This window comes from Pleurodeles waltl, chromosome 2_2 (genome assembly GCF_031143425.1).
Source record: "Pleurodeles waltl isolate 20211129_DDA chromosome 2_2, aPleWal1.hap1.20221129, whole genome shotgun sequence".
Classification (NCBI taxonomy): Eukaryota; Metazoa; Chordata; class Amphibia; order Caudata; family Salamandridae; genus Pleurodeles; species Pleurodeles waltl.
In genome coordinates, this window is record NC_090439.1 from 142601044 (window position 1) to 142616009 (window position 14966).

A 14966-nucleotide genomic window follows, 5' to 3' on the forward strand; every position below is an offset into this window, starting at 1 on the left:
ATCTAGTCCCACAAGAGAAGACGCCCCAGTGATAACAGAAACTATGGACTTCAGGATCTGGATGAGCTACCTGGCCCATCAGGGACCACTGCTCAGTCCACCACCCCAGCCCACTCACAGTCTACCACAGAGCATCCCCAATCAGTATCCAACACCACAGCACCCACTCAACGTCCCCGCACCTCTGTCCCCAGGACACATCAATCAGCTGTGTGCCCACCTGTACAGAGACCCCAGTCCACACCTCCCTCCCTAGACAATCAGGGACCTGGGGTCAGTGGCAGTGGGCACACCATTCAGGGGACGCATGCACAGGGCAACAGGGACACTAGGAGGACAGCTGTGCACCAGGGAGAGGACAGGCCCAGGGAACTGACTCTCCAGGAGGCACTCACTAAGGACCTGGGGGCTTACCAACAATCCCAGGACAAGATGGGTCAGATCCTTACCAACATGCAGGAGAACAAGCAGCTGCAGGAGGTACACCATCAGGAGAGCAGGGAAGATTTGCCGGCCCTCAACACCACCATGGTCTCCATAGCAGGGGTGCTGGCAGATATGGCCAACATTATGAGGGAATGTTGTGTATTGTACTTTAATGGTTTGCTTTTTACTTACCGAAATAAAGTTAAATGAATGGACAGCACATCAACGGGCCCCTACCACTAGCAAGTATACTGCACATCCCTCCACTTCTGCTGCAGCTAGTGGACAAGAGGCCCTGCCACAGGACCCACAGGCCACCAGCAGCCCAAACTCTGCAGAAGGTGAACCACCCCACAAATGTTCCCTGCGATCCAGACAGAAGCCAGAGACACTTGCCAAGACCAAGACCACTGCCAGGAAATGAGACTCTACTGATTGTCCTCCTTGGGTCCCACTTTGTCACCTTGACCACTCTGAACTGCTTTTTCTCCCCTTCCTATGGCCCCTTTGACACTGGTCCTGTGCTACAAACAGACTGAACCAATACCCTGGACTTACCATCACCCCATTCCATTGCACCTTACAGTCTATAGTTTGCACTACAATAAACACCCTTGAGCTCAACATGAGTGTTTTATGTTATGAAAATGAGCAATTATGGAATCAGTCACATCTAGTGCAAATGACACTGTGAACGCATACAAATGAGGACCTGTAGCTGTCTGTAGTCATCACTTAAGTACACAGTTGTAATAACACCGACATCTGCAAAATTAGAAGGCATAGGTGAAAGTCAGTTGAGATGCAAAGGAAGTGAATGCCATCCTGCTACAGCCACACAGAAAACATCAATAGTCATAGGAATGGTCAGTTACACTGTCTCATCTGTGTGTGATTAGAAGTATTGACCTAAAACTGATGTTCTGTTGTCCAAATCCTCATCCTCTGCCTTATCATCCTCACTGTCCTCGGGGTCCACTGCTGCCACAGGTGCATTTCCAATCCCCTCCTCCTGCAGATAAGGCACATGTTGTCTGAGGGCCAGGTTGTGCAACATGCAACATGCCTCTATTATCTAGCAGACCTTCTTGGGTGAGTAGCACAGGGATCCACCTGTCAGATGGAGGCATCTGAACCTGGCCTTCAGGAGACCGAAGACTTCTTCTGGTTCACCCATGTGCACCATTATACAGATTCTCAGCCCCTGTCCTGGTATTTCTCACAGGGGTCAGGAGCCACGATAGATGTGGGTAGCCAGAGTCACCTGCAAGTATTGCGGGACAAACATTAGCCTAACACAATGGTAAGGGGTTAACTCCTGAAGGCATACATTGACATACATTGGGTGGGGACTCAGGCTCACCCATTAGCCACACCCTGTGCCTCTGTAGTTGTGCCATCACATTTGGGAGGCTGCTATTCCTCAGGACGAAGGCAGCATGTACCGACCCAGGATATTTGGTGGTGACGTGAGAGATGTACTGGTCAGCAAGGCACACCATTTGCACACTGAGTGAGTGAAAAATCTTCATATTCCTAAACATCTGTTCATTGTGGCGGGGGGACAAATGCTATATGTGTTCTGTCAATCGCTCCAATAATATTAGGTATATGTCCCATTGAAGAGAATCCTGCCTTCACAGTGTCCAAATCTTCCACCTGGGGTGAAGCAATGTAGCTGCACATGTACCAAACCAGACAAAACCCTTGCCAGCACAATTGAGATCATTGGCTGGGACATTTCTGCTGCCAAGCCCACTTTCACTTGGAAAGACCCAGTTGCTAGGAAATGGAGCACAGATAGAACTTGCACAAGAGGTTGGATCCCAGTGGGATGGCGGATAGCTGATATCAGATCAGGCTCCAATTGAGCACACAGATCTTTGAATGTGGCCCTGTCAAATCTAAAGGTCAGTATTATGTTGAAGTCCTCCAGTGTAGCCAAGTCCTCAAGGGGTCTGTACAAAGGGTCTTGTTTCCTCCTCCTATTCACCCGCAATGGTAGGTATCTAAGGGACACAAAAGTGAGTAGGTTGTCACAAATTGAATAATGGAACCGCCACCTCAGTGTACATTGTGCATTAATGTGTTGGCACTATTAGAATGGCAATGTATGTGCAAATCATAGCAATGATGCAGTTCTCAATTTTCGGAATGTTGTCCACCGCCATAAAATGGTGAATGCCTGTCCTGTATGTAGGGACAGGTAGAAGTGAGGTAACTCCGCCGACTTTGGGCGTCATGGTGGAAGGCGGTCTTGCACCGCCATGCTATTCCTCATTGGCTAATATGAGGCTCTATGGAGTACAGTGGCCAATGGGTATTACCGGCGGTGGTGACAGTGTGCACCACTGCGGACGTGACCGCCATTTCCTATCTATGATCTCACTTGATTCCTGACTTTCCACAGAACAAAACCTACACTGCGTTTGCTGCTGTGACCTGTGTATGGATCCTGTCATGGCCCGTGTGACTGAGGAAAGGCCACCTGCCTTCACTTCGGAGGAGTTGTAGAACTTGGAGGATGGGGTCCTACCCTAGCATGGACTGCTGTGTGGGCCTCCTGAACAACAGGTGAGTACACCATGGGCACGATGCATGTAGATGTGTGTGCAAGCATTGTGTCATTTGGGGAGTGGTATGTCTGGTGGTAGTGTACATGGTGGGCGACGGGTGATGTGTGTGCCAATGGAGATAGAAATGTGATTTGTGGGCCATATGTTTGACAAGGTGAATTGTATGTGTAATGGTGCCCTCCTGTCTGTATTACCTCTGCACGTCACTGCCCATCAGAAGAAGAGATTGTGGCGTGCCATCACCAAGGATGTGCAGACCCTGGGGGTCTGCAGCAGTGGGAGAACCCACTGTAGGAAAAGGTGGGAGGACCTGAGACATTGGGCCCGGAAGATCACGAAGGCCCAGTCTGGGATAGCCTCCCAACGAGGGTGGGGTGCCCGTCGGAACCTGACCACCCCTGATTGCCTGCATACTGGCAGTGGCCTACCCTGAGCTAGATGGGCGGTTGAGGGCATCACAGCAGCCACAAGAGGGTGAGTACAGTGGGTGTTAATACTATAATTGGTAGGTGTCATGGGATCCTGGTGGTGGGTGTCAGTTAGTGGGTGCCCCTTAATGCCAGGTCAGACATTGCAGTGTGATCCAGCTCAAAGGTAATGGGTGTATTGGTGGTGTTTGACTCTCATCTTGCTGTGGTACCTATCCAATGGAGTACTAGTGTGATGCATGGTACTCAATTCTGAGCCCTGTGTGTGACGGTAATGTGCATGCCATCTGTGGCGTTGGTGTTGTAATTGACCCCGGGATCCCTTTCTCTCTCTCCCCCTTTTTAAGTTGAGCCTTGACAGCGCCCTTGCGCTGTCTACAAGACCTGTTGTTAGGGATATGGGCATTTTTGTCCTGCCTGCCGCTGCCTGCCACTTCCAATAGGTTGAAGGCAGTGTTGCTCTTGTTGTGCTGCCTTCTAAGTGGTTTGGCAGCCGATACCTCACTTCCTGTACTTGGCCAAGGCACACCAGTCAAGTACAGTTTACTTACGCCTCACATGTTTTTCTGTTGTTTAGCAGGACTATTTTTCTTTGATTCTTGCCTCTCGTGTTTGTCAGCACTCATGTTCATGGGTGCAGTTTGTTTTCTGTATTTGCCTATCACTGGGTCCCTACTTTACATAGTCAGTAATAACAAGTAGTGTTGTACCTGTTTTGTACTTTTTTCTCACCATATAAAACATGAAATCAACCTAGGAATGAATCCTCAGGCTCTCCCACCACAGCGGGAGAGCTGATACTACAATACTCACTGCACTCGGGAAACCTCAACCCATAATTCTTTGCAAGCATTCGTTTCACAACACATTTGTGCCCATAACTCAGCCTGTGGTGGTTCTAGTGCAATAGGACCACCCCCAAAACATTTATAAGGATGTGCTGTTTCTGTACAAGCAATCTTGTGGGTCACACTAGGAGAGAGGGGGCCTCAATATCATAACCTCTTCCATCATCGAGTGCATGTTTAAAATTTTTAGTTGCTGAAACGTTTGTTTTTATGGTGGAGAGAAATTTGTGTTTTTAGTGGGTAGACATTTATGCGTGGTTATATTAATAGAGTAAGGCCCCTATTTATACTTTTTTAGTGCTGCTTTTGTGTCATTTTTTTACGCAAAAGCGGCGCAAACGTACAAAATACAATTGTATTTTGTAAGTTTGTGCCACTTTTGCGTTAAAAAGCGGCGCAAATGCGGCGCTCTAAAAGGGTAGTGCTGAGTAAGTTGCCTCAATAGGGACATCTAGCCACCACCACTGGTATTGCAACTTCTGCTAAAGAACACTTAGGCCCTCATTACAACCCTGGCGGTCGGTGGTAAAGCGGCGGTAAAACGGCCAAAAGGCCGGCGGTAAATAAAATGGAATTATGACCATGGCGGAAACCGCTAACATAGACAGCCACTTTAACACTCCGACCGCCACGGCGGTACAAACAAACATCATGGCAGTCACTGCCGACAGACAGGCGGAAGACAATGTACTGCCCACACTATTATGACAGGCCAATCCGCCACCTTTTCCAGGGCGGATTCAACGCAAACAAAAACATGGCGGAAACAGGACTTGGAAGGGAAAACACTCACCTCTACTCATCCCACGAGGGACCAGGACACCATGGAGCCTGAACTACAAATCCTCCCTGCGATAGTCTTCCTGCTCCTCTAACAGGCGCACAAACGACGGTGGAGACGACCACGGTGAGTACTGCACCTACAACACAGGGGAGTGGGGAGGGAAAAGAGAGTGACACACACACGCAACACCCCCACCCTCACCCACAACAACATACACACAAATACATGCTGCAACATTACATTAACACCCTCCAACCCCCCCTGGAAGAACGCAATGACAAAAGAAAATGATTGTAACCATTGTAATCAAGAATAATCATATACACTATAAACAATTATGTACACCCAGAATTCAAGTCCAGGTACTGCACTTATATAGTCCGTGGACCACTGGGCCCAAAATGCATGGGCGAGGCCCACACTCGATCGAAACGGAGAGAACACTGCAGGGGCATCAGATCGAAATATAACAGGCACCTCAGGATGGTGCAGGGCCGCTGGCGGTGCTGGCGGCGGGGTCAGTAGCGGCGGTGCTTGCGGCGGTCATTGTGGTGGCGGTGCTGGTGCCGTCCTCACTGACTGTGGTGCAAGTGGCTGGCTCACTGACTGCCGTGCTGGTGGCTGGCTCACTGATGCCTTGCTGGCGGCGGTGTTAGTAGCAGCGGTGCTGGTGGCGGGCTCACTGACCGCGGTGCTGGCTGTGGTGTCAGTAGCGGCGGTGCTAGTGGCGGGCTCACTGACTGCGGTGCTGGAGGCGGTGTCAGTAGCGGCGGTGCTGGTGGCGGGCTCACGGACTGCGGTGCTGCTGAAGGCCACAGTGTCTGTGGTGCTGGTGAAGGGCTCAGTATCTGGGGTGCTGCTGGCGGTGTCTGTGGTGGCGGTGCATGTGGCGGTCTTGCCAGCCGTGCAGGTTGACGGCGACGTTGTCTTGCCTTTCATTTTCAGGCCCTTCCCCAACTTGGATGGCCGGGCAGCTGTCTTGCCACTTCCAACAATTCTCTTGCCTGAGCCCTTGGTGGCAGGTGTTTTGGCCTTCTCCCTCCGGGATGTGGTCAACGTTTTCTGTTTTGGAGGTGGGGGAATGTCCCTGGCCTCGCTCCTTGGGACACTGGCAGCCCTGTTGCTTGGCGCACTCCAACATCCGGCTATTGCTAGCACCACTGTGCCCGGTGATGTGGTGGCTGAGGTGCTGGGTTGGGACCTGGAAAGGCGGGCCTTAGGGGACGGACTGGGTGGAGGAGGTGTAGGGAAGAGGTAAACATTTGATAGGAAAAGCTTTTTAGACAAACTGGGATGGGTGTATCGAGGGGTTTTGGGAGTGGAGGAAGAGGTAGTGTTTGTAGGATGTGTTCGTTTGCTGACTTTGGGTGAAGGTGCATTTGCTGGATGCTGTCGTGAGGTGGATGGCTGTTGGGTGGGTGTGTGACTGCGTTTGTGTACTTTGAGAGGAAAGCTCACAGACACACTGGGAGAGGACACAGAGGATGTGTGAATGGTAGTGAGGGTGGTAAGTGCACATGAGCGGTGTGTGGTGATGGGCGTGCTGGTGATGGAGGTAGTGGCTGAAGATGTAGTGCATGCAGGTGTGAGTGGAGACATGACAGGGAGGGATGAGGGAGACGTGGAGGAGGGGACACAGTGGAGGCAGTGGATGTTGGCATGTGTACTTGGGTATGATGCTTGTGTGAGTGCATGTGGGATGTGTGGTGCTTATGTTTGCCAGAGCCACCCTTGTGTGTTGAGGTGTGTCCATGCTGGTCTGATGGTGTGCTTGGGATAGGCTGAGGTACTGGGGTTGGGTCTGGGTGGAAGAAGGGGGAGGGGGGAGAATGGACACAGGGACAATGGCTGCCATCAGTGCAGAGGCCAGAGCCTAAAAATGCTCTCTGTTGGGCTGCCTGCCCAGAATGCATGCCCTCCAGGTATGCATGTGTCTTTTGCAACTGTCTCTCTACACCCTGGATGGCATTCAGAATGGTAGACTGCCCAACGGTGAGGGATCTCAGGAGGTCAATGGCCTCCTCACTGAGGGCAGCAGGGCTGACTGGGGCAGGGCCGGAGGTGCCTGGGGCGAAGGAGATGCCCACCCTCCTAGGTGAGTGGCCACGGGACACATGCTGAGGGGCTGCTGGGAGGGTGGTGCTTTTAGGGGGGGTGGCGGCTGTACCTGTAGAAGTGGGGGCACAGAGGGGCCCGCCACCGCAAGGGAGCTTCCATCAGAGGAGGAGCCTGTGTCACTGGTCTCTGCTCCTGTCCCCACCGTGGAGCTCCCCTCGCCCTCCGTCCCACTGGTGGCTTCAGACTCCGTTGTCTCGCCCTCCAGGGCCATGTGGAATGCAGCTCCCTCCGGCTGTGGTGGCACAGCTCCCCAGCCTGATGATGCTAATGCACACAAGAACAGAGAGACCACAAAAAGGGGGGGGCGAAGAAAGAAGAAAAACATGTTCAGTGCATGCAATACCACTATCGTTGGCGGACACTACAGACACAGCAGCCCTCTGCACTTCGCCATGCACTTAGAGTTCCCTAATTAATCACTGGGACAAGGGGTACATGGTCTATGCCCTATTGCTGCACGCATGGAAGTCACAGGAGCTTGACTAGGTGTAGATGGCTCTTACCACTGGTGGAGTTGGGGTGCCACTTAGCCTGCCTCACAAAGGGTCCTTGCCTGCAAAGCTCGCCCTAGCCTAGGGGAACTCACTGCCTACCTCCCCCACCCAGACACCTCCAATGCACGCAGAGTCAGATGGGTGTGACGGTACTCACCCCCTTGTGGCTGCTGTGATGCCCTCAAGCGCCCATCCAACTCTGGATACGCCACCACCAGGATCCGGAACATCAGGGGGGTCATGGTGAGTCGGACACCCCTCCCACGTTGGGAGGCCATCCCTAGTTCAGCCTCAGCTGTCTTCTTGCTCCAGCGCCAAATGTCCTCCCATCTTTTACGGCAGTGGGTGCTCCGTCTGTGGTGGACCCCCAGGGTCCGGACGTCCTTGGCGATGGCACGCCAAATATCCTTCTTCTGTTGGGCACTGACCTACAGGAATAGTACAAGGGAAAAGGAAAAACTTTAACTGTCCAGACCGTCACAGTCATTGTCCCATGTTCCCACCCTTGCCCTGACGCACATACACTCACCGTTAGATCATGCAGGCATCATACCATCCCCCGTATCTTCCATCCACACCACTCCATTGCCCATACAGCATGCTCACAGTGTACTCACCTGTTTGTCTGGAGGACCGAAGAGTAGCGTGTACTGGGGGAGGACCCCATCCACTAGTTTATCCAACTCCTCCGATGTGAAGGCAGGGGCCCTTTCCCCAGCAACATGAGCCATCATCGCTTCCAGACTGAGGTCACAGCAGCAATTGCAATGTAGGTCCTCTCCTGTCGAAGATCAGGTATCAAGTGAGTGAACAGACAGAAAATTCCGGGCGCATCCGCGGCGGTGCATACCGTCACCGCCGGCGTACATCGTCATTGGCTCCTGGGACCCATAGAGCCCAATGTTAACTAATGCGGATTGCGCTGCGGTCTTCGACCGCCTACCGCCTACCGCGACGGTGTACAACTCCAGCACAGTTACCTCATATCAGATTACAGATCAGGCAGCCGCCATTTCAGTGGGCCACATGGCATTACTTTTAAATGCATCACACATATCTAGGCCTTGCATATACACAAAGACAGGCACATAGCAGATTGACAAATGTGTGCAATAAAATTGTTTTTTTACTACCTCATTGTTGACTGACTCTGTGCTCGCTGTTCTCATCCATATGGCACATCCGCTGGGGCAGGTGAGGAGATGGCGGTATCCTCCGGTGTACAGACCGCTGGTGGACCTGTCGACAATGGAAGAGAGACATGTAATCGTCACCTACAGACTTGATCGTGCCACAATCCGGGAACTGTGTGCCCAATTGGAGCCAGACCTGATGTCAGTTATCCGCCATCCCACAGGAATGCCCCCTCTAGTGCAGGTCCTGTCAGTATTCCATTTCCTGGCAAGTGGGTCTTTTCAAACAACAGTGGCCATAGCATCAGGGATGTCCCAGCCTATGTTCTCAAATGTGTTGTCCAGAGTGTTGTCTGCCCTGCTGAAACACATGCGCAGCTACATCGTGTTCCCTCAAGTGGAGGATTTGCCTACAGTGAAAGGTGACTTCTATGCCCTGGGACATATCCCCAATATCATAGGTTCCATTGATGGGACACTTGTGGCCTTGGTGGCCCTGCAGGAATGAACAGGTATACAGAAACCGGAAGAGCTACCATTCAATGAATGTGCAGATGGTGTGTTTGGCCGACCAGTATATCTCCCATGTGAACGCAAAGTTTCCTGGCTCAGTGCATGAGCAGCATCCCTTATGTGATGGGGCAAGTCCAGAGGCACCGTGTGCGGCTAATAGGTGAGGACAAGGACCCTAAACCCTGTGAATAGTTGTCTGGGGTTGTCCCTAAGGGTTAGTGTGTGTCTAACAGTTGTCCCTCGACATTTGCAGGTGACTCTGGTTACCCAAACCTGTCATGGCTACTGACCCCAGTGAGAAATCCCAGGACAAGGGCAGAGGAATGCTACAGCGAGGCACATGTGCGAACTAGGAGAGTGATTGAATGGACCTTCGGCCTCCTGAAGGCCAGGTTCCGGTGCCTCCATATGACAGGTGTCAGTCAGTCAAATTAACTTTATTCTGCAGTTGCCATAAAAGTACAAACCAAGACACATTTACCGATCTATAAATAATAAAAAATAAAACTTAATACCATTGCTGAAAACACCACATGAGCATCCAATCTAAAACCCCTTAACATACATAGATAAATATACAAGACATAATTAAAAATCACAAAGTCAAAAAAGTACAAATATTGGCTTTAAAATAATATACTATACGTGCATAAATTTTTTAAAAAGGAGTAGGCCTTTTCCTAATACTTAAGGAAGCTGTGACAAAGTCTAATACATGATGACAAATTTGAATATCAGACAATCTCTGAAAATATAGTAGGGCTTCCTTAAAATGAATGGGTCTAAGAAGACGTAGCGTAGGTAAAATAAAAGCCCCTCTAGGAGTAGCGTATAAAGGGCAAAAAAGAAAAAAGTGCAAAGTGCTCTGAGTTGATTTGGAGTCACAGGGACAAAGTGGTAAATCCTTTTTCCAGAAACATGGTTCGGGGAAAGCTACCTTAAAATGAAGTAGATTAAGTTTAAAAAGTGTTAAAAGGGAAATTGTTCTAAAACTCGAAAACCAAGTCAAATAGGGTTCAAGGCATGGAACGGTCACGATCCGAGAGTAGGAATCAAAGGATTTCAATTTCAGGGAATTATAAAATCTCAGCTCTGATATATGCTTGAAGTAAGTAGACTTCAAGACAGACCTAGAGTTTATAGTTAACAAATGAGGGTCATCAAACATGTATCTAAGGCCTAGGTTCTCAAAGGTGTTTTGCAAAAACATAAGCCAAGGAATCCTATTTGAATTTTCCAAATGTAGACAGTCAGAGATACAGTCTTGAACCAAACTTGCCGTAGGGTTTGACCAGCATCTGATCCAGAGTAATAGGGGGGCCAAAAAGACCCTATCCTCCAAAAAGCACTGACCAAGTTCTTCATGGCAGATGATATTTGCGGTGCATTTTGGAACCAACAATAATCTGCGCAGGAATTTATTTTCAACACTCTGGAGAAACGGTATTTTATTATAGCCCCAGACGCCTGCCCCGTAAAGGACTGATGCAGTGCATTTGGAATTGTAAAGAATTTTCAACTGTGCAGGGGGCCTGTGACCTAATTTATTTGAAAAGCGAAAAATTGCTTCGTTGTTCCTTATCAACTGTTGAAGCTTAAAATTAATGTGTGTCTTCCAGGACAGAGAGGAACTCATGTACATGCCTAGATAACAAAATTCTTTGACCTTAGTAAGGGTGTGCCCTCCCATAGTAAATTGTTTAGACTTTGTATTGCATGGGCCACAAGTCATAACAAAAGTCTTGGGGTAATTTACTTTCAGATCAAGGTTCAACATAAAATCATAAAATACATCCAGTAGTCCTTGTAAACCGTTTGCTGTACGAGCAATTAAAACTGCATTGTCTGCATATAATAAAACTGGAAGTTGTCTCTGGCCCATCCTCGGTATATCCTTTGCATGTTTTAACAGTGAATCATAGAGCCCATTAATGTAAATCAGAAAAAGAAAAGGGGCTAAGGTGCATCCCTGCCTTACACCCCTAGTTGACGGGATGGGGGAGGTTCTCTGCCCGTGTGAGCCGGCCTGGACAGAAATCGTTAGGTCTGTGTGTAGGCGTTTAATAAGTTCCAATAGTGGCGGATCGCAGCCTAAGGCTTCCAAAATTTGCCATAACTTTGACCTATTAACCATATCGAAGGCACTGGTTAGATCGATGAAAGCCATGTGAATCGACTCTTTTTTGACTGTCACATATTTGCTGAGTATCAGCTGCAAGTTTAAGACTTGCTCAACTGTGCCTACACCAAGTCTGAAACCGAATTGAATAGGAGATACAATCTGGGCCTCGGACACCCAATCTTCCAAACGGGACAGGATCACGCTACCTAAAATCTTTGCCGTCGAATCGATAAGAGAAATTGGTCTGTAACAAGAAGGATCTTGTCTATTTCCTTTTTTGAAGATAGGAACAATAATAGCCGATTTCCATGAGAGGGGCACGTTACTATTTGCCACGCTATTCAACACATTGGTAACTAACGGACCCCAAAGATCAATTTCTGATTTAAAAAGATCAGCGGGAACCCCATCGGGGCCAGGAGCTTTTCCCTGCCTTGATCTGTCAATGGCATTTTTGACCTCATAGAGATCAAAAATGATGTTTGGGGCCTTAGTTTTGGAGTCTAAAATAAAAGGTGCAGAGGAATTTACATACATATTCTCATAAGTTTTCTGAGCAGAAGACTTTCCTGAAATGAGTTAGCCAGATGTCCTCAGCTATAAGACACTCATTTGCCAAAGAATGGTTATCAGAAAAGTAAGAGTGATTTATCACTCTCCAGAATTTAGAAGTATCCTTCTGTTCAGATGCAGCCAAAAGTTCGCCCCAGGCCCTAGACCTAATTTCTGATTTCCGTTTGTCAATGGCAGCCTTATAATCGGCTCTTGCTATTTTGACTAATTGACGGGAGAAAGGAACTGCTTTAAGTGCAACTTTGAGTTTTTTATGGAAGAATGAACACGCAGAATCGAACCATCTATGGGCCACCGGCCCCTTCGTGGGCCTGTCCGCCGCCAGGGCGCGTGAGATATCAATGCTTAAGGATTCAAATTCACACACATATGACAGGTGGTTCTCTGTACTACTCACCAAAGAAGGTGTGCCAGATCATCGTGGCCTGCTGTATGCTGCACAACTTGGCCTTACGACAACAGGTGCCTTTTCTGCAGGAGGATGGTCCAGAAGGAGGTCTTGTGGCAGCTGTGGAGCCTGTGGACAGTAAAGAAGACGAGGCAGAAGAAGAGGATATCGACTACAGAAACAACGTGATCCAGCAATACTTCCAGTGAGACACAAGTAAGAAGACATCACTGCCTCCTACATCTGATACAATTGTTAGACGTATCATATGTCTGTCACTTTCACCCAGTGTATGGACCCTAACCTGTCACTTTGCCTTTCCATTTCACAGATGTGGGTCCCACTGTGTGACCTCTGCTATGTTACCACATGGACTAGAGCTGTGTGACATAGGTATGTTGACAATACAATGGACATTGCTATTTTCCTCAGTTATTACAAATACACATTTGTGAAAGCACAGACTGACTCCAGATTGTTTTGTGATTCAAGGGTGTTTAATTAAGTGCAAAATAGTGGAAGGGCTTGTAAAATGATCTGGGGTGATGGTGGAGGAATGTCCATGGCAGAGTCCAGTTATTTGTCTCACAGGTGCATTGTCTAAAGGGGCATAGGAAGTGGAGCTAGGGCAGTTTAAGGATGGACAGCGTGACAAAGTGGGACAGAAGATGACATTCAGGGTGGTCTAATTTCTTGGTGGGGTCTTAGCATTGTTCTCTGTCTTTGTCCTGGATCTCAGGGACCGTTTGCAGGGTGATTCTCCATCTGCAGGGGGTGGGATGCTGGTGTTGTGATCCTGTGGCTGTGCCTCCTGTCCACTAGCACCGGCAGAGGTGGTGGGCAGTTTATTGTTGTGCCACATTGTCCTTCTTGGTGTTCACAAGGTCCTTCAGCACCCCTACAATGGTGACTAGGGTGACGTTGATGGAATTGAGTTCCTCCCTGAACCCCAAATACTGTGCCTCCTGCAGCCGCTGGGTCTCCTGAAACTTGGCCAGTACTGTTGCCATCGTCTCCTGGGAATGATGGTACGCTCCCATGATGTTGAAGAGGGCCTCGTGGAGAGTGGATTCCCTGGGCCTGTCGCACAGCAGCCCTCCCAGTTCCCTGGTTTTCCTGTTCCTCTGTCCCCTGAACCGTGTGCCCACTGCCACTGCCCCCAGGTCCCTGTTGTTGTTGGGGTGGTGGGTTTGCCTCGGTTCCCTGTAGTGGTGGACACACTGCTGCTTGACGTGTCCTGGGGACAGAGATATGGGCCCACTGGGTGGGTGCTGTGCTGGTGTTTCCAGAGGGGGGAAGGTATGTAGTGGCCTGTGACTGTGTGAGGGGAAACGACTATCCAGAGGTCCCGATGGGCCGGGTTGGTCATCTATATCCAGTTGGACAGAGCTGCTGTCATCACTGTGGGCCTCTTCTGTTGGTGGTGTGGACATGTGTGGACCCTCCTGTCCAGTGACGTTCAGCAGGGGTCCTGCAGGGGTATAAAAGGATGTTTATTACATCTGTGTGTGGCATGGTGTGCAATAGGTAGGTGTCCGTGTACCCCAGTGCTTGCATTCCTGTGTGGGACCTTCTGTGATGGTGGTTTAGGTGGGTGTATGGGTATGTGCAGTGTCCATGCTCTGGTGATGGGTGTCCATGCTTTGTTGTTGCATGCACGGCTTGGTGTTGGGATAGATGGGTTGTGATAGTGGGACATTTGTGAGGAGTAGGAGTGATGGGGGTGAGGGTGAGGGTGGGGGTATGTGATGGCATGCAGGTAGGGTGGGGGATGTAATAGTAAAGCTTTGACTTATCAGAGTCCATTCCTCCATCTACTCCTTCGAGGCCCTCAGGATACAGAATCGCCAAGACCTGCTCCTCCATGTTGTTTGCTGTGGGGGAGGAGGTGGGGGTCCACCGCCAGTCCGCTGAACTGCAAGTTGGTGTCTTGAGACCACGGAACGCACCTTCGCCCGTAGGTCGTTAACCTCTTCCTGATGTCATCCCTATTTTTTGGGTGCTGTCCCACTGCATTGACCCTGTCCACTATTCTTCGCCATAGCTCCATCTTCCTAGCAATGGAGGTGTCCTGCACCTGTGATCCGAATAACTGTGGCTCTACCCGGACGATTTCCTCCACCATGACCCTGAACTCCTCCTCAGAGAACCTGGGGTGTCTTTGCCGTGCCATGGGGTGGTGTGGGTGATGTGTGGGGTGGTGTGTGTAGTGATATTTAGTGGTGTGTTGTGTGAGGTGCGTGGAAGTAATGTGGGTGATGGTATTGTGTGCCTGTGGACGCTTGGTAGTTGGTTGTAGTGTCTCTCTCTGTCCTTCTCTCAGTACTTGTGGTCGTAGGGGTTTGTGGGTGATGTGGGTGTGTGTTTTATATTGTATTGGGTGTGTTGGAGTGGTGTGTGTATGTGTATGTGTACCAGGTGTGTGTATTTTGAATTGTCCAATGTGGTAGTGTTTTGTAAATATATGTGTATTTTGAGCGCGGCGGTGTGTACCGCCAATGGAATACCGCAGTTGAAAGACCGCCGCTTGTATTCGTGTGTCGTGATAGTGTGGGCGTATTTC